Raw genomic sequence first — 16,100 nt, forward strand, 5'->3', positions numbered from 1 at the left:
ATTTAAACAAGTTTAAAACATGAATATGAAAAATTAAGCATATATCCTTCTTAGTCACTCCAAAATGTCGATCTTGGTAGGGTTTTTGAAATTTCCATGTTTGAAACCAAAAACCACTTCTCTTCATGCATGCTTGACTTCATAAGACAGAGTTTAGGGTTAGGGGTAGATACAGGATTTTCCTGGTTTGAATATGTCTAGACCTTGTTTATCAACTTAATTGAATGCTTACTATATAACATAAGAAGACCTTGTTTTTTTTTGAATTTTTATACCCATTTGAATCTTGGTCAAATCCTTGGTTCCACCAAGATTTGAAAAAGTTAAAAACATGAATATGAAATAGTAAGCATGTATGCTTCTTAGTCACTTCAAAATGAAGCTCTTGGGAGGGTTTTTGAAATTTCCATGTTTGAAACCAAAAATCACTTCTCTTCATGCTTGACTTCATAAGACAGAGTTTTGGGTTAGGGGGTAGATACATGATTTTTCTGGTTTGAATATGTCTAGACCTTGTTTATCAACTTAATTGAATGCTTACTATATGACATAAGAAGACTATGTGCCTTGGTTTTTCATTTATTTTGATTTATTTTGAATTTTTATGCCCATTTGAATCTTGGTCAAATCCTAGGCTTGACCAAGATTTAAACAAGATTAAAACATGAAAATGAAAAATTAAGCCTTGATCCTTCTTATTCACTCCAAAATGAAGATTTTGGGAGGGTTTTTGAAATATCCAGGTTTGAAACCCAAAACCACTTCTCTTCGTGCATAGTTTAGGGTTAGGGGTAGATACATGAATTTTTGGTTTATAGTAAGCATTCAAGTTGATAAACAAGGTCTAGACATATTCAAACCAGAAAAATCATGTATCTACCCCCTAACGCTAAACTCTGTCATATGAAGTCAAGCATATAAGAGGAATGGTTTTGGGTTTCAAACATGGAAAATTCAAAAACCCTACCGAAAGCTTCATTTTTGGAGTGAATAAGAAGGATCCAGGCTTACTTTTTCATTTTCATGTTACTAACTTGTTTAATTATAGGTCAAACCTAGGATTTGACCAAGATTCAAATGGGCATAAAAATTCAATAAAGAATTCAAAAAATGAAAAACCAAAGCACAGAAGCTTCTTAAGTTATAGTAAGCATTCATGTTGATCAACGGAGTCTAGACATATTTAAACAATAAAAATCATGTATATACTCCAAACCCTAAACTCTGTCTAATGAAGTCAAGCACGAAGAGAAGTGGTTTTCGGTTTAATTTTTTATTTCTTTTTTTTGAATTTTTATGCCCATTTGAATCTTGGTCAAATCCTAGCAGGTTTGACCAATATTTAAACAAGTTTAAAACATGAAAATGAAAAGTAAGTATGGATCCTTCTTAATCACTCCAAAATGGAACTTTTGGGAGGGTTTTTTAAATTTCCATGTTCGAAACCCAAAATGACATCTCTTCGTGCTTGACTTCATAAGACAAAGTTTACGGGTAGGGGTAGATACACGATTTTTCTGGTTTGAATATGTCTAGACCTTGTTTATCAACTTGAATGCTTACTATATGACATCATAAGACACTGTGTGTTTGGTTTTGTTTTTGAATTTGTTAAGCCCATTTGAATCTTGGTCAAATCCTAGGTTTGACCAAGATTTAAAACAGTTTAAAACATGAAAATGAAAAGTAAGCCTGGATTCTTCTTAGTCACTCCAAAATGAAGCTTTTGGGAGGTTTTTTAAATTCTCCCTTGTCGCAATCTTCGACTTTGCAATTGCCTACCTCCATGGCGAATATCCTCGTACATGTATATTTCTTGAAAACCAGTTTCAGGACGGTGCCATATACTGCGATGCAATTATACATAACCGACTTGTGTTCGCCGTTACTGAGCTTGGAAATGTTTATGCATGGGATCCTAATCAATTTGGTAACATTTCCTCCCTATCTTTTTTATATACGTAACTTATATAGTATTTCACCTCTTATTTGTTGAACTGTCTTGGCATCTTTTGGCTTAAAGGAATTCCATAGGCGCACACCATAACCCTCTTGTGGTATGGACATATATAGAATTTAACATCTATAGGAATTTTAGTATGGTCTAATGTGCATGTTGTTCCGTAGGAAAAAGGCCCCCTAGTAATTAAGTTTCTTTATTATTACTCCCTGGAAAATTTAAGGTAGAGTAGAAATAGAATCAATAAAGGTGCCATGCAATATTGATAAAGACTTTCATTTGTTTATATTCCCCCGGTTCTAGAGAATAAGGAGTACTATATTCAAACCATCCAAAATTTGGACCAATATTTTGGGGAACATGTTTTAAATCCATATGAAGTTTTACCAAGATGTTCGAAATATATTTCAAACCATCTTATGTTCGACCATGATTTTATAAAGTACTAGTATTGGCATCTACAATATCAAATCAATATCACTAGTAGATAAATCATGAAATATATTTTCATGTGACGTGTTCTTTCCTTTTTCAAGGTCCTATAGTGCTCCCTGCTCCATTCTTTCCGTGGACGGCTGGATTTGATGGCGATGATGATTTTGACTCTAATAGTCGTACGTGGTGGCTGGCAAGATCTCAAGATCGTTCTAGAGTTCTCCTGGTCTATGCACGTGGCGTAATGGATTTTGACACTGATGGTGCTCCAACTTATTATGATAGTACCCCTTCTGTCCATTGCGGTCACGTTGTTCACAGCTATTCGGGGTATACCTGCATTGTATTCTCGAATGACACTAGTCGGTTACTTCCAGCCAACCCGTGGGAAAGGGTTACTAATCTTGGAGACTATTCTATGTTCCTTGGGTCAAACTATCCGATTTTCATGCCAGTGGGTGGTGCAACATTTCCCCCAGGATATTTGACAAGAAGAAACTGCATCTACACCACGTCTCAGGCCATTGGCTCTAAGTTTGACACATCACATCAAGAAATTTTCCGCTTCAGTCTAAATGGCGAAGACCACCAAAGCATCTCTTTCTCAAGCGGCGGTCCAGGGGCCAACTGGCATACGGGGTTTTGGTTCATCCCAAGCTACACCAACGCGCTGGACTGGAACAAAGACAATCAGAGTTAGGGATATTTATGTAATAGTAGGATCATACTACTAGCTAGCTCAGTTGGTCTTGACTCCTATTTAACTATTTATAGCTAATGTACTTAGGTGATAAATTGATGCTATTTGCATGAACCCAGGTGCTTCTTCTAATTGGATCAAATACGGTCTATACACATGCATGGTTGTTTGGCTGTTTCAGTGTCCCTAGAGGCATACATATATACTGTTATTTAGCAATCTTTATTACAGTACAAAGGTCTTAACCTCATGGTTCACAGAAAGTATAAACGTAGATCAGTCATCTAAACATAGAAGACATTCTAGTGTATGATTCTTACATATACACATCAACATCCTATCAGAAAATCTTAATGTGAATTGTACTGGCTGTACAAACCCGTGCATCATTCTCTAGCCGGTTGCACCCAAAAACCAAATCGTGGTACTTCATAGTTGACTGTATGTAGGACAACATACGGATCCAATGCGAAGCCATGGGTATCACTCGCATGACGTAACCATATTTCACATGGTTGGAGGTACTCCATATGGCATTTAAAATCATTCCTTGTCCTTCATATGGCCCTAAAAATAGTACAGTTGGATTTGTGGGTTTTAATTTTTTATTAACACACTCAATTAATTGCCCAAACATTGATTAATAATATTATTAAGGGGTGTGATGTTGAAAGCCATAAGAACAATGTGCCAAACAATCTTTGCTAGCGGACGGTAAATGTATACCCATCAGAAATATTAGTACTACTAGTAGTACTATCAAAATAATCAGCAGATGTGCATGTTTCTTTGTTCAGAATAACTGCTGCACCATCTTAAAAGTAAATGGCATGACCATTTATTTGATTTGATAGCGTGCAGCTAGATGGCGTACATTACTATCTCTACTTCCTTGGATCGCCCAAATCTGGAGTACTAAAAGCAAATCCTGGTGATTCATTTGACAAGACAACACAGATGCGTCCAAATTTCTCCGCCCATATTATTATAGTAATATACGAAATCTGGAGTGCGTTGCCTCGTTGCCTTCCAAGAGAAGCTGCATTCCTTGCCAAAAAAGAGAGAGAGGCTGTATTTATAACTACCTCACCGGCCGCCACTAGTACAAACCATCACTCCCTCTCCACCTCCACCTCCACCTCTTCCCTAGTAGCTCCACCTCCATATCGGCGACGGACCACAATCGCGCGGCTTCGACTTCCTCTTCGATGGCGGCGGCGACAGAGGCGTGAGGCACCTTCTCCGCGGCGCATCACTCATCCTCGTCCCGCGGCAACAATGGTTGTATGTGAAATCACCATACCCTTGTGTATGGTAGAGATGATGATGTGCAGATAAATTTTTATTGGCGGTTGCTCATCCTTGTTTGAATATTTGGTGTAGATTCACATCTAGGGCAGGGTGTCAAGCGGGTGGGTAGCGGGCTAGCTAGTTTCAGTGCGAGTGCTTTAAATCTGCTCTAATCTCAACCACTATTTGCTCTAATTTTCTGCTTTGCGGGATGATTCGCGGACGCCGCTTGCAACCCTAATCTAGGGTATTGATCCTAGTTTAGTAGACTACTAGGATTTACATGCCAATTTGTTTTTAGACTAGATCCGGATATTTGTCAATACTACTACGTACTTCTTCCGTTCGTATTTAATTGACTCGAGTTGAAAGCATCGACAGTTCATTTTCTTCTCTCCCTCGCGTCGACTAATTAAAACCGAACAGAGGGACTATTAGGAATCCATGTGCATCCGTACTACCAGTAAGGTATTGCGTTGTTGCAGAGGCTCAGTGTAATAAATATCTTTCGATATTAATATACTCACTTTATCAGAAAATAAATTAGTAATCCATGTTCAAACTTACTAGTTTGATCGACATTGATGATGATTTGTGAGTCCATGTATGGGCCTAGTTTGTTTTGCCTGGTGGTCAGTAGGCTGATGATTTTTTTTGCTTGGTCGATCTGTGGTCGTTCCATGGCCACTGCTGATTAAGCATTACTAGAATCAACAATTTTTTGCTTGTCTGGTGATTGGAAGTGTATGCGCTCTTCTGAAGAGCACCATCGCACGATGATTAGTCTTAATGGAGATGCAGATGTCGATCAAGAGGGAGAAACATATCTTGATCATGCATTTCTCACGAGATTACTTGGTGATTGGAAGTAGAATCCACAATTTGTTGTGCAAACTTCTCAACATATGCATATATTCAATGAATTGGCTTTATGGGATCAATAGTACTTCTTATTGCAGATGGATGGAGGGGAAAGAGCGAAAAAACCGATACTTAGTGAGATGACTTCTCATTCTGTGACTTCTGATATCACAGATGACAAGGTAAATATATAGAACGACGATTCATAGGAGATAAAAGCAGAATCCACAATTTGCCGTGCAAACTTCTCAACATATGCATATATTTGATTAATTAGTTTTATGTGATCAATAGTATTACTTATTCCAGATGGACGTAGGGGAAGGAACGAAAAAGCGGATGCTATGTGAAATGACTTCTAAATCTGTGTGTTCTGATATCCCAGATGACAAGGTAAACATATGGACCGACGCTTGTTTTGCCGCTGCCCCTGTTAGATGGCTAGATGCTCTGGTCTAATTTCTGTTCATGTGCTTATTATTGCAGAAACATAGAATTGAAGAAAACTCTATATTGTCTGATGACAAAGGTGAAATGGCATGCCAGTCTTTTAAACCTCCGACGCCACCTTGTTTACTGTCTATGGAGACCGATGCAAATGGACCTCGGTATCGATGAGCCTATACATGGCATCATCGTGCCACATGAAGAAGGTTGTGGATTGGGTTTACCCCCTACCGTAGAAATCGGTGGTGCACTGGAGCTGCTAGTGTAGAGCCTCTAGTGAACGGTGTCGTGCCACGGGAATTCTCCTCGAATCGGAGCAAAACGGTTTACCTATTGTCAAGACCGATTTAACTAGTGCCGATGGCCGGAGTTGCTTCTGATGATCCCTTGCACCCGAAGGAGGTTTTGTATTGGTAGAACCCGTCATGAATATGCCCACAGATCGATCGGTGGTGGATCTGGAGCTGGTAGGGTAGAGCCTCTAGCGAAAGGTGTCGTGCCACGAGAATCCTCTGAAGTGGATATTGGTGGTTTACCCTCTGTAGAGACTGGTGGTCTACCTGGAGCTGGTATTGTAGAGATTTCAGCAAACGGTGTTGTCCCACCCGACTCCTATGAACTGGAGCATGTACCTGATGTGCCTTCAGAGAACCTCGACGCACCTGTAAGTAGTGGTGATGATTCCGCTGAATCTGATCAAGAAGGATCTGCATCTCTAGGACAAGATGTCAGCTGTCATTCACCTGAACCTGAGCTGAAGTCATCAACGGTAGCTTATATAGCACGGACTGTCCTTCAAGCTCTAAAGATCCAGTTGGGTGGTTCACAGGACTAGCTACTCCAAGCCATTGTCACTACAAAAGACCAGCCAGCATGCTTCGTCATCTCCTGCATACTGTTTGACAAGTCAAGCACCGCAATCGGCGCATTGTTCAATCCCATCAGCATGGAGAGAGGAGCTATGTTTATGTCAAGATGATTCATGCTGATTTGGTAAGGTTCCATGATAAGATGTATGGGTGGGGTGAGGCAAGAGCCACATTTTGCAGCATTCACACAGTCTTTGCTCTTGAGCCAGACCCCATGGCTGCTTACCCAGTGGTGCAGCTGTCCTGACTTGATATATGTTTTATGATCTGTATGTTGCTGTCGTGGAACTGTGATGTGGAGCTACCTTTCTTATGGTTTCTAGGCTTTTGGTTTCAACATGTATTATGGAGCTTACCTTAGGACTTTCGCATGCGTTTGGTTGTTGACCTGTAATGTTTGTGGTTGGTTGTCTAATCAACTTGGCACAATCACATTGCAAAGGCAAATGTTCCTTTTCTCTTTAATTGTTATTATGACTTATGTGTTATAACCAGGCAAGAATATGCAATCTTGGTTCTCTGACCGATATATATGTACACACAACTTTTGTTCACATAATAACACTTACACGGGAAAAGAGTAGCTTTCTCTGTTGGACAAACACCAAACCACAAAAGGGTAACAACACAATATCCAAACTAGGTACGGCACCTGTTGAGCATACATGACTTTTGGCGTAAAATCACGTTAACCAACACTAGAAGCATCTTGTTCTTTGCAAGGTGCTATGCTTATCAGTCTAATCCCAATACACCACCTACTTTAGGTGGCACGATGATGTCAAGTGCAGGCTCACCAGTACCAACTCTCTTGCATCAGTCTCCATTGAAGGTACGCCATCATTGGTAAAGAGACACCATTAGCAATGCAAGCTGAAGGTGTTCTTATCCTCATATCAGGATCACATAATACAGGTGTCAAGTTTCATGCACTAGCCAACACAATAAAAAGTCTGAACTAGGATCGCTAGGAAAAAAAACATGAAGATCTTTTTTTCGAATCCCACGCTGAACATCTTTTTTAACTAATTAGGTAAGCTCCTGCTGACAAACATATTACAGCAACTCTAGCAGTGGCTCTATATTTTGGCGCTGTGGGCTGATGCTGCGCATGGAGCCGGCAATAGCTTCACCGGAAGCTGAAGACTGTGGCGGCCAAATGCAGGGCTGAAACAGCGTATTTTCAGAGGCGCTATAATGCAGCGCCAAAGACAGAATATAATGAAAAATAGAGTGCAGTAAAACAGAAGATCAAACAAAGACTAGAAATAGACATAAAATAGGATAAAATTAGCTTGATAGATACTCCGTAGTTCATATTTTTACAAAGTAGTGCGATAAAACTAAACTAAAACTCGACATCTGACGAGTCCGGTGTCGTGCCCGACACCGGATCCGACGAGAAGAGGTCAATCCAACGGGGGTCGTCCTCGCCAATGGTGGTTGGCCCGGCGAGCTGCGCTTCGATGAAGGCCCGCTTCGTCGCCTTCTCCGCCCTCCGTCGTGCGCGGTCCTCCTTCTTCGCAGCCCGCCTCGTCGCCTTCTCCGCCCTCCGTCTGCGGAAGTGCTCGTTCTCGGCGGCAACGTCCTCGGGGAAGCGGGCCGCCCACTCGTGCGCCACGCGCTCGTCCCGCTCGGCGATGCGCAAACGGCGCTCCGTCTCGCGGCGGCGGTGCTGTTCCTCCTGTCTAACAATGTACGGCGGCGGCGAGAGATCCTCGGCCTGCTGGCGCGTCCACACGTCATGGAAATTCATCGACGATCGCGGGCGCCCGAGCCGCCACGCCACGGCGTCGTACACGCGCGCGGCCTCGTGCGCGGTCTCGTAGGTGCCGAGGCCGATGCGCTCGCCGCCGTCACGTATCTCCGCGTAATACGTACCTTTGGGGCGCGCACGGACGCCGCGGTACCCCGTGCCCGAGACGCGGCAGTACCACGAGCTCGACGCGAGACGAGGCATGGCGGCGGGGGAGGAAGCGGAGCCGCGGCGGGGATATTAGGCGCAGATGGGCAAATTTCAGCAACCCGTGTCCATCTTTTTTTTGGCAGTATTACGCCATGTACCACCTTCCAATTAGAACATAGTACTGTTCAGCCTTCCCCTGTTGGGCCCAATATTTCACTTTGGGTTGCCAACGGCCATCTACATGGTAATTGCTATCGGCCTACTTGCTCCTGCTGCCGAAGCCCAATAACTACAAATGGGCCTTTCTGCTCATGCAATTTCGGCCCTTTTCTAATGAAACACAGATCCTATGAATGGCAAAAAAAACGCGGAGATTCTACATAAAAGTTGTTTTTATTTATTTTGAATTATTGGGTTCCAATTTTTGAAACTGCTCATGCCCAATATGAAAATCCTTGATCGCTCCATACCCACATGGATAACGGTATTTTTAATAATTCATAAAGTGGATTTGAAATTTAAAACATATCCTAATAATTCCATGATTTAATCAATCAACTTGCAAGATCTTGGAGAGAAAGAGCTTGTATTAGTCTGCAGAATCCTCAACGTTTCAAAGGCGGCAGTGGATCAAAAGAAAAAGGAAGTAGCCAGAAATTAGGGGTAAAAAATAACTCCAAGAAAGGAAACTTTTATTGTTCGTAGAGGATGACATGCGGGACCCATGAGCCAGCAGCTTACTCAACGTTTCAAAGGCGGCATGAGATCGAAAGAAAAAGGCAAGTGACCAAATATCAGGAGCCAAAAATAATCCAAGAAATGAAACTTATTGTACATAGAGGATGACATGCGGGTCCCATTTTGCAGCAGCAGTTTCAATGTTTCAAATGCGGTTTGAGATCAAAAGAAAAAGAAAGTAGCCAGAAATTAGGGGGTAAAAAATCCAAAAAAAATTTGATTGTACATAGAGGATGACATGCGGGTCCCATGAGTCAGCAGCTTACTCAACGTTTCCAAGGCGGCAGGGGATCAAAATAAAAAGGAAATAGCCAAAAATCAGAGGGTGAAAAAAAATCCAAGAAAAGAATTTTTATAGTACATAGAGGATGACATGCGGGTCCCATGAGCCAGCAGGTTCCTCAACGTTTTCAAAGGCCGCTGGGGATCAAAAGAAAAAGGCAAATAGCCAGAAATTAGGGGTGAAAAATAAAGGAAAGGTTTATTGTTTATAGATGCTGACATGTGGGACCCATGAGCCAGGAGCGTCAAGGCAAGTGACCAAAAATCAGGGGTAAAAAAATCCAAGAAAAGAAACTTTATTGTACATAGAGGATGACATGCGGGTCCCATGAGCCAGCACCTTACTCAACGTTTCAGAGGCGGCTTGAGATCGAAACAAAAAGGAAAGTGACCAAATATCAGGAGCAAAAAATAATCGAAGAAAGGAAAGTTTTATTGTACATAGAGGTTGACATATGGGTCCCACTAATACAAGCTCTTTCGCTCCAAGATCTTGCAAGTTGATTGTACATAGAGGATGATATGCGGGCCCCATGTGTCAGCAGCTTACTCAACGTTTCCAAGGCGGCAGTGGATCAAAAGAAAAAGGAAATAGCCAAAATCAGAGGGTGAAAAATAAATCCAACAAAGGAAAGGTTTATTGTTCATGGAGGCTGACATCTGGGACCCACGAGCCAGCAGCGTCCTCTACGTTTCGAAGGCGACTGGGGATCGTAAGAAAAAAGGCAAATAGCCAGAAATTAGGGGTACAAAATAACTCCAAGAAAGGAAATGTTTATTGTTCATAGAGGCTGACTGTAACACCCCAAATTTCAAAATAAATAGAAAATGAATTTCCTTTTTCCAAAAATGAGAACCAACAAAAACTTTTCTTAAATAGAGTGCTATGCTTAGTGCTCATACCTTTTACTGGTGCTTTTTACCATGATGAGTGTTATTATGCTTATGTGATAAACCCTAAAACCCTAAAGTGATCAAGTGAAGATCACAAACCAAATGAAATTAAAAGAGAAAGAAATCCAATAAGAAAAACCCTAAACCCTAACCTTCTCAAAAATCATTTGGATCTATTTTGAGAAACTTAAACTAAAGAAAAAGCCATATGTGGGCCTATAGCCTTAATATGTAAATCTTGAACCCTACCTTTTCTTATTTTGCTAAATGGTGGTGAACCATTGCAAAACTTACTCAAACCCTAAACCTCATCCTTCTTGTCATCAATCTTTGAGAAATAAAATAAAATGGAAAAATCTTATTTAAGAAAGAGGCATATGTGCCTATGGCTATTTTTGTAAAACTTTACCCTAGGCCTTTCTACTTTATTTAGAAGATTGGAAAACCTTCTTAAACCTTGGCTAGTACTTCTCCAACCCAATCCAAGATAAAACAAAGGATTTTAAAAAGAAAGTAATAATGCCATAGAGGCATATGAGAGCAAAATATCAAATTTGTGAAATTGAGGATCTTGACCCTAAGACTTCTAGTGAATGGTTGGATCACTCCTATATACCATTTCAACACTCCACAACATCAATTGGGTCAAGCCTAGTCAAATTAAAAATCAAATGCCACATATGCATAGAGGCATATGTGACACATAGCCATCTTCACCAATTCTTGTCCTATGCACTTCTACTTTGACCAAATGGTGTGAAACCATCTCTAAACCTAATCTAACCCTAAATTGACCCTCAACCTTGCCCAAGTAAAGCAAGGGGAGCACATTACAAGAATAAGAAAAATTGACATGTCACCTCTCATGTATTATGGCCAATTTTACAAATCTTTGAGCAAGACCATTTGAAATGGTTTCAAGGGTTTGAAAATGTTTCTAAACTAATAAGAATCACATTAGAGTCAAGAAAAGTCAAATCGAATGGAGAGAAATCAAATAGTAAGATAAGTCCCTTTTCACTCACATACACATAGGGCCAATTTATCAAATCTTGACCTAGCCACCTCCATTGCTTCAAAATGGTTTGAACCTTTCACCTAACTCAATCCAACACCAAATAAACCTCACTCTTGTCAAAATGAAGCAAAGAGAAATAAAAGAATAAAAGTGAGAAAATCACAAAACCCTCACTTATGGCTTATGCCATTTTTATAAATTTTGACCCTAAACCATTTTGATCTTCACCATTAGTTGAATAAGGTTACTAAGAATTTATTACAACTTTTTGAATCAAAGAAACACAATTCAAATCAAATCCAAACTCAAAATTGGCTCACATACAATAATGGTCAAATCTGCCATTTATATTCTGGTCACTACTTTGAGCCTCTCTATTTCAAGTTTTTCAAACTAAACTTTCCCAACTCTTTGCATGTCATCCAAGAGCACATCAAGGTGAACAACTTTGGTGAAGAGCACCATGCCAAAATCATCTTTGATCAATAACTAGGCTCATGCAAAGTTGAGACTTTTTATTATGATCAACAATCTCACTTTGTCACCTTTCGCAATTCTTTGATTTTTAAAATTCCACCACCACATATAGTTGTCTCTGGTCATTCACAACTCAACCAAACCAACCACTCTCAGTTTTTAAAACTATTGGAGCTCAACCAAATTTGGACAAAATTTGTGAAATGCAAATAGGGAACTATTTGACACTATTTCAAATAGTGTCCTACACCCAACCCTAAGTCCCAAAACCTCTCTACCATGTCCCCTTGTCCCCTCTCTGCCTCACCACCCACAGAAACCCTAAAGGAGCAAGCCTAGCTTGCATGTGCATGGCCATGCCGGCCATGTTCTTCCTCCCCTTCTCCCCTTTGACTAAACCTCTGGCCACCTTGTCCTCTGGCTCCACCTCACCTCCCTAGACCTCCCTAGCCATGCCCCTGTCGAGGTGAACGACGACAGCGGCCGAAACGCACGCGCCCAGATCAGCCCAGGGCCATGCCGAGGGCGTCGTGCGCGCGCCCGTGGACATGCCCTGGCCACGAGTCGCCTCGCCAGCACAACCTCGCCCTGGACCACCGCGGAGCGCCTTGAGCTTCGCCGCCGCACCCTGACCCCGCCAGACACGCGCCGTGCCCCGCGCAAGCGCCGTAGCCATCGACACCGTCGCCGTTTTCCCGCCAACACCGCCGCAGACCTGGACGCAATGCGTCGCCACCAGACCGTCCCCCACCTAGCTAGCAAGCGCTCTAGCTCCGCCTAGCCGTCGCCTACAAGATGCGCCCCCTAGTGTGCCCCTTCGCGCCTCAGAACGCCGTCGCCATCGACGACCTTCCCCGCACCCTCGGCCTCTCCTCGCTGCTATATAAGGAGCACCCCTCCCTTCAAATTGAGCACGCCTCTCGACTCCCCTCTCCTCCCTGAGTAGCCTAGCCACCTCGCCTCGCCGCATTGCCCACCAGAGCCGCCCAATTGCTACCTCACCGCCGCTCTTCGTCGCCGAAGCTCGCTGGAGAAGGAGGCCGCCCCAGGAAACGCCACTGCTACCAGGAGGTTCCTCGTCATCGACAACGTCGCTGCGCACCCCTTCGACGATCGCCGGAGCTCCGACGACCGCTCCGACCCCCTGCCGTGGCCGCCAGCACCTCCCCTCTCGTCGATGACGACGACGACGCCCAGCCGCACGATCCTCTTCTGATCCAACGCTCCTCAACGCCCCGTACCGATTCGGTAAGTCTCACCCGCTGACGCGTGGGTCCCCCTGTCAGCTGGCCCGCTGCGCTGGACGCACTGCTGGGCTGGCTTTGGGCCGTTTTTAAACCTTTCAGCCCACCTAGCTTTCCCGCCGGCCCTCTTATTTCAAATCGAGTTTAATTAATTCCAAATGAATTTCAATTCAGCACAAACTTTGAAATTCAATAGTTTCAAATCTACTGAACCAAAATTGATGAATTTTATACCGTTGGAAAGCTAGTGAAATTATCTATCAAATGCCACTGGTCCCATCTCAAAACTATTGGTAGAATTAATCTGACAAAAAGAACAAGTCAGGGACTTTTGCACATTCAAATAATTCTTAAAAATCAACCAAAATAGATATTGAGTCAATTCCAACTCCAATAGCTCACATTTGACTTACACTAATTGTTTATGCAAGAAAATGGTGTGGTCACTTTACATGATCATGCCCTAGTTTAAGTAGTGGATAATATGGCTAGTTTAACTAGTTGATATTGTCCAAAACTATTAAGTAATTCATATGAAGTCTTATACTTCGTTTAAATCTTGTCTCAAATGAATTCATGTGATGTTTGGACCCCTGGCCAAACTCACTTATATGAATTACTTAGAGATTTAAATCATATGTAGTGTTATTAAATGGTATGAGGTACTCTACCTCATTTAAACCAATTTCTCAAATGATGATGGTAAATGGTTGACTTGGGTCAACATGACTTCATGTATGATTGTTTGAGAAATTAAATCTTAAGAAGATTTCAATGAGAGAAAAGTATTTCTCAAACACTAGATGGAAACTATCATTTACATATGTAAGGAGAGGAAATTATCTTCCTCAAGCAACACAACCAATGCACCCTAATTGTAGTATTGGTGTGAATAGAATAATTGGTGTAAATACAAGTAATGTTAGAATAGCCAATAAATTGTTGATGATGTTAAATCACCTCAAGGGTAGTTGTTAACCTAGTTACAACTATGGGTTAAATCATATGAGAGGTTTTCCTCTCATTTAAATCTTGGTCTCAAGTAATTCAATATGAGGTAGTGACCATGGTCTATCTAATCTCATATTGAGTATTTGGTGACATTAAATCACTACCATGTTAGGATTAAATTGTATGAGGTATGGAACCTCATTTAAATCATTTCTTAAATGATGAGTATGAAGAGGTTGACTTTGGTCAACCTAGGTCATAGATTGTTCATGAGAGGAAATTATTTCTCTAAGTAATTAAAAGTAACACCTAAGTTAGTATGAGAGGAAATTATTTGTCTTAAAATAAGGAAGGAACACATCCACCCACTTAATAGTAAGGTGTGATGCTAGTTTAAGTTGGGTACATCATGTGTGTGCTTAGTTAGTATGTAAGTTTGGTATGATGATTGTGTACCCCGCATTCGTATTTTAGACGCTAGTACCGGAGACCCTTAGGAAGAGGAGGACTTCTACAAAGAGGAAGGAGAAGAGAACTTGGACCCCCACTTCAACCAAGGCAAGCCAATACCAATGCAAGTTATAATGTTGCAAGCTGATATCATTGCAAGCTATTACCCATGCAAGCTAATATTCTTGCAAAGTGCAAAGCCCCTTGGGGCAAGGCACCATGAGTCTTACCTTTTCTTATATAAGCCTATCCCAAGTTTATACATTACAAGTTTTTACTTGTTTTCTCAATAAGTTGCTTTTATATTTAACTTTGGTCAAAGTAAAGAAGTTTACTAGAGTAGTAAAGTTAGCAAGCTTTTACAAATGCAAGCTAGATTGATGCAAACCATTTTGGTTGCAAGATAATACTCTTGCAAAGTGCAAAGCTCGCTATGAGCAAGGCATTGCCCTATTTACTTTATGCTTGTGATCCTATTTTCCCAGTTTTACCTTACAAGCTTTATTTACTTTTGCTTTATCAAAGTACCTTTTTGATTCATGATTCACCTGGTTAGTTTTGGATTAGTACAAAAGTATCGAAGTTAGCCTAGAAGCAAAACAAAGTACCTAGCACCCCATTATACTTAGATGCTAGTGCTAAATTAAAGAGGACTAGTCTAGATGGGAACAAGTGTGTGTGAAATGACTTTGAAAACCTTGGAATGATGAGTCATTCTATTGAAAGATTTTGAAGGTGAATATGACTGGTGAATGACTTGGTGAATTTTACAAAAACACTGATGGTTGGGTTCGGATGCGATACCATTCCAATTTTACAAGTACCCCCACAATACCTGAATCTGGGTAAGGCTTAACCGGAAGTTTGTGTGTCTTAGTATGGGTTCCCTCTAAACAAGCGTCATCAGGGTTATGCCGAAAGCTGCCTCTACCACAATAGAAATGATATGATATGATGCGAAATGAGGTGAATGTCCGGCCCAAGCCCTGTGCAGTTCCCAGGTCGACAGTTGGTCTTCATTGGGAGGCCAAGCTCATGGGGAGAGGTGCCTATACTAGGGTATGTAAATGAAAGGTTATGATTGGTAGTTCGCGTACTGCGTACGATAAATCAGGGCCAGTTACCCCTGACGAGCTATTGCAATTTTTGTGGCACAAGTGTACAACCTCTGCAGAGTTAAACCTATTCGAATAGCCGCGTCCTCGGTTATGGACAGTTGGAAAGGCCATACTGTTTCGTCATCAGAACTTTTCTAAAACTATGAATGGTGAAGGGTGACTTGTGAATTTGAACTTGAAAGGTGACATTGACTTTGAATCACAACGGAGTTGTGGGAATGACACTAATGTTCCCACTTGAGTTAGTTAGCACATGAAGAGTTGTTTACAAAAATGTTTGTGAACTAAAATTGGCTTTATGCAAAATAAACTAGAGCTTAGCACCCCTTACTAGAATTGTTATCACTTACATTAGTATTAGTTTGCGAGTACTTTAAAGTACTCACGGCTGTGTCCCTGGCTATTCAAATGGCCAGACTATGAAGAGGAGCAGAACTATCAAGATGACGACCAGCAGGAC

This window comes from Lolium perenne, chromosome 6 (genome assembly GCF_019359855.2).
Source record: "Lolium perenne isolate Kyuss_39 chromosome 6, Kyuss_2.0, whole genome shotgun sequence".
NCBI classification, from domain to species: Eukaryota; Viridiplantae; Streptophyta; class Magnoliopsida; order Poales; family Poaceae; genus Lolium; species Lolium perenne.